The sequence below is a fragment of the Nannospalax galili genome, unplaced genomic scaffold, assembly GCF_000622305.1.
Source record: "Nannospalax galili isolate Female #2095 unplaced genomic scaffold, S.galili_v1.0 scaffold1617, whole genome shotgun sequence".
Lineage (NCBI taxonomy): Eukaryota > Metazoa > Chordata > Mammalia > Rodentia > Spalacidae > Nannospalax > Nannospalax galili.
In genome coordinates, this window is record NW_008340915.1 from 26,998 (window position 1) to 40,957 (window position 13,960).

Genomic DNA, 13,960 nt, shown 5'->3' on the forward strand with positions numbered 1-13,960 from the left:
TCACTAAGTAAAATGTGAAAAGTAAAGATTTGGGGCTGGAGAGATGACTCAGCCATTAAGAACACTGGCTCTTCTTGGAGAAGACCTGGGTTAGAATTCTAGCACCCACATGGCAGCTAACAACTGTCTGTTAACTCCAGTTCCAGGGGATCTGACACCCTCTTCTGTCCTCCTCTGGCATTGCATGACATGGGTGCACTTACATACATTCAGGCAAAATTCACATACAAACAAAATAAAAATAATAAATAAAATATTAAAAAGAAAAGATACTTAAAAATATGGGAATATATGACACTTAATCCCTCTACTCAAGATGCCATTGTTTAATGCTATTTCCTTCAATCTTTTTTCTCTGCATGTATTTGTTTGTTAGTTTTTATACACTGCACATATATTTTCAAAGTTAACACAGTAAGATGAACTTTTCTGCACATTTATAGTCACTTTAAAATTTCTCTTACACCAGTCATTTTAATATTAATAAAAACTTCTATTTTATGATCATTTATTCTGCCATTTCTCCTCTGTTCTTGAATACTTAGCTGGCTACCCACTGGTTTCTATTGTGGATAAATAATACTCAAAGTTTATCATTGTAACAGAGCATTGCCAACAGTGTCCTTGGGCTGGATCTCACCTCAGAAGTGGGAGCATATGATCAAAGGAAATTTGATTTCAGGTTATCATGTGAGGTGTAGATCCAAATAGATATTTTTCTAAGTGAGAAGATTCCCCACTGTCATTTACAGAATAATACATTCTCACCCCACTGTTTATGATATCTCAATAATCATTTATAAAGTGCTTTTATTTTATTGATATTATAAAACTAATATACACTGTCTATAAAGAGAAAGAAAATCAGAAAACAGGAAAGTTATGCAGGAGCTATAAAAGGAAAAGATTTCTCTGCATTTCAAGTTTACAGATTTGATTTGTTTTGTTTTGTTTTGTTTTGTTTTTCTTTGAGACAGGGTCTCCCTATCACCCCAGCTGGCCATGTAGACCAGGCTAGCCTCAATCTCACAGAGCTCCACCTGTCTCTGCTTGTTGAGTGCTGGAATTAACGATGTTCACCACCACACCTGGCCTGAGATAATCATTCTTAATGACACTGGGTTATAGCTGGGAAATCCTGCCAATTCAAGAAACCCCAGATCACAGGAATGTTGTACCCCACTCAACAGGGTGAACCTAGGACAAAAATACCAAGCCTAATTTGGATGACCCCAGGGTGCTGATAGTAACCGCAGCAGGAAGCCAAGAGCATCTTAGGTATGTCTCTAGCACAAGGCAGGGAGAGGAGCTTTCTGGCCTTGTGTGTGGAAGCTGGCTGAAAGGAGGGACTTACTTAGAAATACTTCAGCATTGTTAAGGTTATAATGTGTGTGTACAGCTTCTCATATTCAGGGGAGATAGAGCCAAGGTCAGGGCTCTGTGGTTACAAATTTAAGAGTGATATGGACATCTTGGATACTTGTGCACAGAGGTGACTACACCTAAGTACCAGGTAAAAAAGTCAGAGGAAGAAAACCTTCAGGTAGCTGTCAGAGGCAAGCCCCAATTCACATTGTGACATTTCGTATGTCTCCCTACCCCTTGAAATCCCACTGACACCCTATACTCCTGTGTAGTGATTTTTAATCCATATGCAAATAGAAGCAAAAATGAAATATAGAAGAAGGCAAAGTGTCAGCAAGTCGACTAAGTCAAAGAAGCTCAATTCTCTACACTAAATGCTGCAGTCTGTTTCATGCTGACTGACAAGAACACCATGATTGTAGACAGAGAATGTCGAAGGTCAGAAGCCAGAGTTCCTCATGCTACCTGTAATCCCATTTACAATCAATGTAGGTATCTGTATCCCAATGTAGGTATCTGTAATCCCATTTACAATCAAGGTACGATGTTAGGTATCCAACATAACATCCTCGTGACTTCTAGATAAAACTCTTGGAATGTGTGTCTGAGCTTGACACACCTCTAGCATCCAAGCATCAACCAGAGAATGTGACAAAGCAACATCTGAATCCCAATGAAGAGATCCCCTTTGCTGTAGCGCACCTACCTGATGCTTCCGCCAGCACAACTGGTAAATGTACTGACTTACTCTTTCATTTTTCCCTTCCCTTCCCCTTCATTTCCTTTCCTTTCCTCAGGTTCTCATGGAAATAAGACGGTCCTTAGGGAGCTGAAGATGATCTTGACCTCCTTGCTGCCCCACCTTCTGAGTGTCGGAATTACAGATGTAGATCACACGTGGTTCTGTTTCCTGTCTTTGGAAATGCTTCTTTTCCACATGCTTCATAGCAGGACTCACGAAGCCTTTCCATGACTGCAGACATGGCTCAGTAGTTTAGAACACATACTGCTCTTGCAGAGGTCCCCCCCCACCCCCAGGGACACACAAGTATGCATAATTGAAAATAAAATAAATCGTAAAAATAAAATCCTGCTGGGCGTGGTTGCACACACCTTTAATCCCAGCATTTGGGAGGCAGAGAAGTAGGTGGATCCCTGTGAATCCAAGGCCAGCCTGGTCTACACAGTGGGTTCCAAGTCAGCTGTGGCTACAGGAAGACCCTGGCTCAAAAAGACCAATAAATAAATAAATAAATAAATAAATAAATAAATAAATAAATAAATAAATAAATCTTTTCCAGACTGACACCCATAACTTAACCATGTATACTTAGGGATTCTTTGTACCTTTTAGTGGCTGCATGGCTTGGTTCTGTTTTCTCAGGATGATTATTCCATGGTCTGTCTGTACCATAATTTGCTTGTTCATTTCCTGCTAGAAAGGCACAGGTTTCGTCCATGTGAGTCACTGTGAGTCAGCTACTTCAGGATAGCTAAATGTTGGAAAACTAGACTTCCTTAAAGTAAACAGGAACTCAGTCACTATGGAAAAGAAAACAAGGGGCCTCCATTGCCTGTTGGGTAGTTCTAGAGGAGAGGGGAACAGAAGAGTCTTGGTTTGAAAGACTGCAATTCCAGATTTAATATAAGTTGAGTACCTGGAAACCCAGGGAAAAAAGGACATAGGCCTTGCCGTGGTATGACATCAGTTGGTCTGACAGATAGCAAGGTGATTCTTTTCTTCCTTCCTTCCTTCCTTCCTTCCTTCCTTCCTTCCTTCCTCTTTCTTTCTTTCTTTCTTTCTTTCTTTCTTTCATTTCTTTATTTCTTTTTCCTTTTTTTCTTTCTTTCTTATTATTTATTTAGTGTGTTGCTAAGTTTTTAATATTTGTTTCTAAGTTTATTTTGGTTGGATCTTAAAATAGATTTTAACTTCCAGACTCTGTATGATGAGCAATTTATGGAAGTCAGTTGGTATGATATTCTGTTCCTATAAGTGGAAAACATTAACACGTCATAATCTTTCATTAAATTATTTACATCAGTATAAACAATAGGTGTGTATCTCATAGTCAGGTGGCCACCAGATTGTAGTACAAAGTCTCCTGAATCTACTCCATGTGAACACCGGCTGACATGACAGGGCAAGTTTTGCAGAATTCACAAATACTTCATGATTCACAGAGTAAAGAAAGGTGTACTACTCCTGATCAGATTTGTTCTGGAACCATGAAACCTGTGTCAGTGAAAAGAGACCTTTATTGAGTAATTGGAATGAACCAGTTAGGCATTTCTTTCTAAGAAGTCAGTTTATTGAAACAGCAAACATTCATCTGTTCATGATTTTGTGAGCTGGAACTGGTCGGTAAGCTTGCCTCTGTTTCAAATGCTGTCAGTCGGGCTTGCTGTCACGTGTGGCTTCATCTGGGAGGGCTGGGGTCTCATGGAAGGCTCAGGCTCAGGCTCTTTTTCTTAAGGGACCTTTTCTCATCCTCCAAGGGGCTGACTGGACTTGTTCACCAGATCACAACAGCTTTCTGGTGGCTCTACTGGTGGGAGGAAGACACTGTTGTTTCTGCCATATTCTCCTGGTCAAAACAAGTTGGTGTTGGGATGAAAGGGATATGCCACCATGCCCAGCAATACTGAAACTTTTTAAAAATTTTACTTATTATTGTGTGTGTGCCTGTGTATGCATTTGTGTATGTGTGCATGTGTGATATGTGTGTATGAGTGTGGGTGCCTATGTGCTATAGCACACATGTGCAGATAAGAGGACAACCTTGAAGAGTTGGTTCTCTCCTTCCACCATGGGTTCTAGGATCAAACTCAGGTCATCAGCCTTGCACAGCAAATGTTTTTTTACCAGCCCAGTCTTCTTACTAGCCCCTGGTTTATCTTTTTTAAAAATATTTTTTAATTTTTATTTTATGTGTATGAGTGTTTTGCCTGCATGTACGTAAGCACACCACATGCATGTAGTGCTTAAGGAGGCCAGAGGAGGACATTGGATCCCCTGGAACTGGAGTTGCAGATGGTTGTTAGCCACTGTGTAGGTGCTGGTATCCAAACCAAGGTCTTCTGCAAGAACAGCCAGTGCTCTTAACCACCGAGCCATCTCTCCACCTCTGGTTTATCCTTTTAAGAAACTTTCTTTTCTACCCTTTCTTAGTCTGTTGAATATGCATACGTAATAAAATTAAATTTACTTTGTTAAAAACATGAAGTTGTGATTAAAAAAATTTAAGGGGCCAGGTGTGGTGGTGTACATCTTTAATCCTCAAACTGGGGAGGCAGAGGCAGGTGGATCTCTGTGCATTCAAGGCCAGACTGGCTTACATAGTGAGTTCAAGGTTAGCTGGGGCTATAGAGAGACCAAAAAAGACACACACACACACACACACACACATATATATTAAGTTTTAAGGAAAAAGAATGAGCTATGGCTTGTGACCATATTTTAATCCCCTTTAACATTCAATATATCCAAGAGGGAAGTAAGAAACTAATGTAGAAACAGGGAGAAAAAAATTATTTAGTGGCTGAAGAGATGGCTCAGTGGTTAAGGGCAGTGACTGATCTTGCAGAGAACCCTGGTTCAATTCCCAGCACCCACTTAGCAGCTAACAATCATCCTTAACTCCAGTTTCAGGGGAATCCAATGCCCTCTTTTGACCTCTGCTGGCATTGCATGACATAAGTGCACTTACATACATGCAGGCAATACATTCATACACACACACACACACACACACACACACACACACACACACCACAAAAATTTCATTAATGGAGAATGTACACATATATTAATCTTTAACCTATTAATATCTTACTAATTTTGTTAATATTATGAATACAAATGCTACTATGAACACAAATGCTGCTATCACAGCACACACACACACCACAAAAATTTCATTAATGGAGAATGTACACATATATTAATCTTTAACCTATTAATATCTTACTAATTTTGTTAATATTATGAATACAAATGCTACTATGAACACAAATGCTGCTATCACAGCACACTTTCTTATCTAGTGGCTGGGACTGGAGGGCCTATGAAGAATGAAAGGAGCCTGGGTTAAGATTCCCAAGTTCTTAAGCAAGGAAGAGGCAGCAGGTCTGTGTCAACATGGTTGCAGAAGAATTCCAGTCTGGGAGAACTGAGAACTGTCCATGCCTAGATGCTGGTGATCCGGGATAGTGTTATGTTTCACATAAACCCTGCCTCTCTGGCAGTGTTATGAGCAGCCAGGCAGGCCTAAGCACAGGTTGGCTCCACAGGAACACTCTGAGCAGCTGGAGAAGACCAGGGTAAAGGAAGTGGAGCAAACAAGACCCTGCCAGCACACAGTCTGCCTGATCGTCGTCAGGAACATTTGTTCTGGCTGTTTGCAATAGCTCAGTCTGTTGGAGAGGGAGCCTCGTACCTCAACACATTGGAGAATGTTCACGCCATCCCTTTATTGAGCACCTGAGTTAAGAAAATTATTGTTTCAGCTAGATATGGTGGCACATACCTTTAATCTCAGCACTCAGGAAGCAGATGCAGGCACATCTCTGTGAGATTGAGGCCAGCCTGGTCTACATAGCAAATTTGAGACCCTGTCTCAAAAGAAAAGAAATTATCTCAGTTAATAGAGCATTTGGTAATGAAACTGCCCCTCTGTGGAAGATGTCTGTCCAGTTTCTAAATCGTGCCTGTCTTATAATAATGTATAGCCCCAGAACTCTGCTTGTTGGAACTTCTAGAACAAGGATGGTCTGATGGTACCAGCGCTTGCTCCTGCTCTCCTCTTCCCGCCAACCTTCACAGACTCCTGTTTTGTTACACTTTGTAGTGAGCCTGTTTTTTTTTTCATCCTGATTTCAGAAGGCAAATTGCTTAGCCTTAATGCTGGACAGCATGCAGATTGCAAGCCCATGAGGTCATGCCAAAGGTGCCTGTATGCTCCTCTGCCACCCTACTCCTCTTCCTCCAGCTTCTCTTCTGTTTGTCTTGCTCACCTAGAGAAAGATGGTCCAAGTCATAACCACAACTACATCTCCCACTCTTTTTAATTTACTTTTGACATTTCCTTAATTATTAACCATCTTTCAAGTTCATGGTAAACTATGACCAGAGAGCAAATCCTACAGTTTCCAGATGCAGGTGATTAGGGCAGGGTGTGTAGAACTCCTTATCCATCCCCACCATAGATCCTAGTGCAGGTTTAGTGCCTCCAAGGCTCTGGGGGAGGGTGAAGAGAAAAGCTGTGCACATCAGGACTTAACCTGAACAGGATAGGTTGGTCAAGCCAAGAGACCTGTGAAGCACCCCCGTGATGGACATTTGGGCTCTCTGCGCATAAGCAGACCCTGGATGTTCTGCGATAGCCATAGCCTCTGGAGTTGCTTATGGTAATGTGACTTCTCATTCACCCTTAGGTCACTGAGGCCTTGGAATGTCGATTGCTTAATGTAGACTGCAGTCTCTGTATTCATGTATTCAATAGTTGGATGAAAGCATGAATTTTACTAAGAATCTCAAAATCAGATATTCTTATCTATTTGTTTGTTTTGAGACAGGGTCTTATATTGCCCAGGCTGGCCTCCAGCTTGCTAAGTAGCTAAGGGTGACCTTGGTCTTCTGATCCTCTTGCCTCCACCTCCCAAGTCCTAGCATTAGAGGCATGGACTGCCACATCCTGTGTTATGGATCAGACCCAGGGCTTTGTGCATGCTTGGCAAGCACAAGCATTCTACCAGATGAGTTACATTTCCAGTCCCCAAATCAGATAGTCTTTAGGAAACAATTTAGGAACAGAGTCTCAGGCCAATGGAACAAGTCACAAACCCTGCTGTGCCTTGGGACTAGCCTAGAGGATTGCTAGCGCTGCTCTCTGGTCTAGTCCTAGAAAAGGAGATGGCTTGCTATAAGGCACTTCACTAACTCAAATAACTGAACAGTGAACAATAGCCACCACATCCTGATGATAATACAAAAAAAAAAAAAAAGATTCATCCAGGGACACTTCAACCAGGGAAATCACAGGAAGGATACATTTTATTGATACAATACAGAAAGACCTGGGACAACAGCCGAATAAAGCATTCTACCCTTTCCCCACAACTAGTCATATTTGGTCAAGTCAAGGCAAACATTTCACTACCCATAAAACTACAGGGCCAAAACCAACCAAACCAACCAAACAAATACACATCAATTCAACAGATTTTCCATATTCAATGTCACTCTAAAAATAATGAGTTTTAGCCAGTTATAGTGGCACACACCTTTAATCCCTCCACAGAGGGAGGCGATCTCTGTGAGTTCCAAGTCAGCCTGATCTATGTAGCACATTCCAGGTCAGTCAAGGCTACATAGCGAGACCCTGTCCAGAATCAAACAAGACAAAACAAAGAATTTTAGAGAAAATTGGAATGAACAACTAAAACATCTGCTTTAGGAAGAATTAAAACTTGCAATGTATTTTCTAAGTTAGCTCTCTTTTATTAATATTTTCATTTATTATTTTTACCACCTGTGTATGTATCTGAGTGTATTGCTTGCATGTAGGGTAGGTACACCCGTGTGGTGCAATGCCCGTAGAGGTCAGAAGATGGCATCAAAGCCCCTGGAACTGGAATTACCGACAAGTGTTAGCCACCATGTGGGTGCTGAGAACCAAACCCAAGTCCTCTGCAAGAGTAGTCAGTGCTTTTAAACCACTGAGCCATCTCTCCAGCCACCGTAATTTAACTCTTTTGTGTTAAACTGTCTCAATTAGACAGCTAGCACTGATTCTGTAGTAGAATTGGTTGAGAAGACCATATAGGCAGATTCTTTCTTTCTTTCTTTCTTTCTTTCTTTCTTTCTTTCTTTCTTTCTTTCTTTCTTTCTTTTTTTGTCTTCTTGAGGCAGGGTCTCCCTGTAGCCCCAGTTGTCCTGGAACTCACTATGTAGACCAGGCTGGCCTTGAACTCACAGAGATCCACCTGCTTCTGCCTCCCAAGTGCTAGGACTACAGGCATGAGCCACCATGGCCAGCAGGCAGATCCTCTCTTTAACATGATGTCCTTTTTTGCATTTATCTATCATCTCTATCTATCTATCTATCTATCTATCTATCTATCATCTATCATCTATCTATCTATCATCTGTCTATCTATCTATCTATCACCTATCTATCTATCTATCTATCTGTCTATCTATCGATCATCTGTCTATCTATCTATCTATCTATCTTTCTTTCTATCTATCATCTATCTATCGTCTGTCTATCTATCTTCTGTCTATCATCTATCTATCTATCTATCTATCTATCTATCTATCTATCTATCTATCTATCTATCTAGTCTGTCTATTTGTCCATCTATCTATCATCTACTTATTTAGGCAGAATTTGGCCTAGAAACTCTCACTATGTAGCGCAGGTTGGTCTCGAGTTTAAAATCCTCCTGCATCTGCCTCCTGAGTGCTGGGGTTATAGGTGTGAAGCACCACACTGTAGTAGTTTGCTTTTTCAAAGCTGGTAGCACTTAAACTGCAGCTACAATGAATGGCTACAGAGACCAGGAGAGCAAATGAGGTACTACATCTATGAGGCTAGATGGAACCCCAAGCGCTCCAGACACTGATGCCATAAGTTCTTAGTTTGTTGCCTTTGCAGATGGGCTTGTTCTACGTTCATTTATTCAGTCTGAGCCCTAGCATCGGAAATGGACTGAAAGAGAAGCTCTGACATTTCCCGTGTAGCTACCCAGGACAGGGACATCCAGTGGCTGGACAGAGGAACCTCCCTTTAGAGGAAAATGTGTAGGGTAAAAGCAATGATAAATAAAAGTAAAATTGTTGACAGAGTGTAGAGTGAGTGTGACAACGAACTGGATTTGATGCCTTATAGAGGCTCTAGTGTCAACTTGACACACCTGGGTTGATGGAGCCTCAATTGGGGAATTGCCTCCATTGGACTGGCCTGTGGCCATGTCTGTAGGGCATTTTCTTTATTGTTGAGTGATGTGGAAGGACTCAGCCCACTGTGGGCAGTGCCACCCCTGGGCAGGTTCTGTTTTGTACAAGAAAGCAGACTGAGCATGGACCAGGGGAGCAGTGTTTTTTTAGAAGCTCTAAAACATACAAGAAGTGGACAAACTAGATTGTTGGATCACTGATAAGGACAATAATTATATAACATGGTGGGCTCCATTGGTAAGTATGAAAAGCCAGTGATCTACCATGCATTGGTTTGAGAAGCACTGCAGTGTATACAAACTGAACTTCCCCTAGGAAGGGAGAGCCCAGCCCACTGTGGGTGGTGCTATCCCTGGGCAGGTGGGCCTATGTTGTATAAGAAAGCAGGCTGGGGGCTAGAGAGATGGCTCAGCGGTTAAGAGCGCTGACTGCTCTTGTAGAGGACCTGGTTCAATTCCCAGCACCCACATGGTGGCTGTGAACCATCCTTAACTACAGTTCCAGGGAAATCCGAAGCCCTCTTCTGACCTCCGTGGCATTGCACGACATGGGTCCACTCATGTACATGCAGGCAATACACTCATATACATAAAATAAAAATAATAAATAAAATACAAAAAATAAAATACAAATACAAAATGCTCCCAGGGGAGCAAGCCAGTGAGCAGCGTTCCTCCATGGCCTGTGCTCCAGCTCCTGCCTCCAGGTTCCTGCCCTGAGTTCCTACATTGGGTTCCCTGATGAACTGTGACCCAGGAAATATAAGCCTAATAAACCCTTTCTTCCCCAAGTTGGTATTGATCAGGGTATTTTGTCACAGCAATGGAGAAACAAACTAGGACAAGATGATTCCCCATAGCTTATGCACCATGCCTTTGTACTTTTCTTTTGCTACAATGCAATTTGTGATTGCTAGACAAATTTTAAACATTCCAGGGTGGGTAGGTGTGTCTGTTGGATGACCACTCTCATTGGGGAGCAGTATTTATTTAAATCCATTCTGAGGAAAGGCTGTAACTCAATACATTGGATCCTGAGATAACAGGAGAAAAAACAGGATGTGGGGAGCAGACGCTCCTGTCCCGATCTCTGGCACTGGTGAACACACTAGGTTAGATGACAGAAAGCCATTCTATTTACAGGAGAAATTAAAGCTGCAAACCGGTTGTTTGAGACAGGGATGTTAGAGTGATTATTCAGGTTGACTCTGTGTAGTTACAGTTCTTAGAAGGAAATGGAAGAGAGAGGTGGAAGAGTCAGAGAGCCGGGTGCCCTGAACAGGACTCAGCAGACACTGCTGCCTCTGAAGATGGAGACTGAAGCCAGAGGCCAAGGAGTAAAGACTGGTGGCTTGTAGAAGCCCAAACATGCAATTCCCCAGTGTCCAGAAAGAATGCATTTTAACTTCTTTTTTCCTTTTTTTAGTGCTGAACTTTGAACCCAGGGATTGGCATCTATGCTAAGCTTGAACCACTGAGCGACACTCCCATCCCGACACCTTGATTTTAACCCGGGAGAACCATGTTAGACTTCTGCTTTAGAGACCTGTAAGATACCAAAGCTGCAATTTTTCAAGTCATTGTGCCATGATTGAGAACAGCAGCCACAGGACACTGCTACATACAGTATATTCAAGGGTGGATTTTATTGAAAGTCTGGTTAATTATTCTATAACTACATTTGATTTATATTGTAATCATGTGTGCTAAGTAATACTCATAATATAGGAAGACTAGCTAAGATGATATCAATATGCAATATCAATATGTAAATACTGATATTAATATGAATATATATACTCTAATAAAATTTATAATATTGATGTTAATGGCCAAATTCAGAGGAAATTGAATTAAAGATCCTACAATATATTATCCTTGCAAGATAAAATAAAGATCAAAGTTTATTTAATTTGAGACTGATGATAGTTCTTAATCATCAGATAAATTGCATAAAGTACAGATAGTTATGTGTCAGGAAGCAGAAAATTTGTAAACTCACTACGGAATTATAAAAAACTTTGAGATTTTCAGATGATTCAACCATCTGTTTAAATGTAAACAAATGTTTCTCTGGCAATTGAAAATGTCGGATTAGTCACTGTTAGGAGGCTCACGGTTGTCAAACTAAGCATGATTGTTGCATTGTAAAAAGATTTTGACATAGTTGTGCTGTTAGAATTAATTCCAAAAGGCCTGGAATTTGCCTAAACCCTTAGCCTGCAACCAAAAGCATTAGAACTGGAGAGATGACTCAGATGGTAAAGAATGCTTGCTGCTCTTACAGAAGACCCAAGCTCAGTTCCCAGCACTCACCTGTGTAACTACAGCTTCAAGGGGTCTGACACTTTCTTCTGGCCTCTGTATATTACTCCATAATAACATGTATGATTTACACCTGGAAGTGGCAAGACTCCCAACAGAGTTTGGCATGGAGCTAGTTTGGTGGCAAGAATAGTCTCTATGACTGGCCCAAAGCTTAGCTTAGATTCATGAACACCTGAGAATTATTGCCCGTGAACTATTCTTGCTCCTTCATTCCTTTGAAAGTCCTTCTGTGGTAACAAGAGGGAGCTTCATGTGGGTACAGGACAGCCCAAGGTGGGAGGGATGAAGTGTCTCCAAATATGCAAAAAGACCTCAGCTAAACTTGAAGGGAAAGTTTGGACAGTATCAGGAAGAAGGAGACGAATTAAATAGTCTTGAAGGAAGATGGGCGAGGAGGACAGACTGTTTTCCTTTTCCCGTCTCCTTTCTCTCCTTTTCCTTCCCCTCCCCACACCCTAGGCGCTAGTCTTTTTGAGCTTCTCCTACAAGCAGCCAGTCTGCCCCCTAGTGGCCTGATGTTGCATCTGTAGTAGCTGGGTCATGTTCACAGTCTGTGATGATTGCAGATGAATCGCCCTTCTTTAGGGAGACAACAGGGATGCTGCGTTGAATACTTACGGGGCGGAGGCGGGCGCAGTGCTCATCCTGGCTTCCATCCATGTGGCGATCTTTAAGGGAAAGCCCTGTGGCTCAAATACTCAATTCTGGAGTTTCTCAACGTGCTCTGATTTAGGTTCTTTTCTGCTATTATATGAACTTTGTGCCTCTTTGAGCTTCAGTTTTTCCTCCCTCCCTCCCGTCCTCTCCCCCCACTCTCTTTTCCCTCCCTCTCTCCCTCCTTCCCTCCCTCCCTCCCTCCCTTCTACCCTTTCTCCCTCCCCTCTCTCTTTCTTAGTTTATCCAGACAAGTTCTATGGCGTCCTGGCTGGCCTGGAACTCGTTGCTCAGAGTAGCCTTGACCACACAATGGTCCTTCCATCTCAGCTTCTGGAATACTGTGGTTTCAAGCACGTGTCACCATGTTCATCTTGTTTCTTCATCTGGAGTGATAGTGCTACGATGTTTCTCAACAGAGGCAAGGGCATAGCATAAATGCTAAAATACTTCTTCGGGATGTATATGTTTTCTTGTGTCTGTGGTAGGAAGGGCTCCAACCTAGTTCTGACACCCACCACTAAAGGGTTACCAATGTCTGAACAGATCTAACACACGTCTCAAGAACTTGTTCTGGCAAAGCTCAGAAAGTGTGAGCATCTAATAGTTGTTTATAACCCAGATACAGTAGCTCAGGCCTGTAATCCCAGCATTTGAAAGACAGATGCAGGAGAGGCACCACAAATTTGAAGCCAGGCTGATCTACATTAATAAAACCTTGTCTCAAAAATGGCCAGACAAAAAGAGAGAGGGAGGGAGAGAGGGAAAGAGAAGAGAGTGTGGGAGAAAGAAGTCTGTTACAGAATGAACCTTCTAGATTAAAGGAATAAATGTCATCCTTTTCTTTCCTGGTTTAAAACAGGCCAGAAAGCCTCAATTGTAATTTTGAAAACCCCACCCTTCACCAAGTGGGAAAGATGGTGTGCATGCACACTGTGACCAACAGAGGGCAGCACAGACCACACAGCTGGTTTTCCAGGACCTTAGCAATACAGGCTCTGGGGTCCTCCTTCAAAGGGGACACAGTATTAACACCAATGTGTACTTGAAAATTAACCGTTCACAACACAATCAGGAACTAAAGCTCAGATCCAGAGATAGAACAACGAAATTTCCTTTGCTTCTCTAAACATGGTTTGGAGCTGGCAGCCTTGGCAGCATCTGGGAGTGTCAGAAAAGCAGCATTTCAGCACCAGAGCCACTGAGTACAGTCTGCATTTCATGACCTTTCTGCGCATGGAGGCATGACCACTCTTCCCTGCAGACTCCTGTCCCCTATCCTTTCCCAACCCTGCACCCTAGAACAGCACAAGAGAAAGTTGGTACTGCTTTCAGGCTTCAAAGGAGGAGGGCAGTTTGTGTGTGGCTAGTTTGCTGAGTGCTTTTAATCAGGACTGAATCTTGGGTTTTGTCAGATGCCTTTCTATGTCTATTAATGGAATGAATGTGTGTTTGTTTCTTTTATAGTTTGTTAATATGAAGTATCTTAACTGATTCTCTTTCTCCCTCTCTTCCTCCCTCTCTTCCTCCCTCCTCCCTTCCTTCTTCCTTCCCCCTTCCCTCTCTCCCTCCTTCCCTCCCTCCTTCCCTCCCTCCCTCCCTTCCTTCCTTCCTTCCTTCCTTCCTTCCTTCCTTCCTTCCTTCCTTCAGA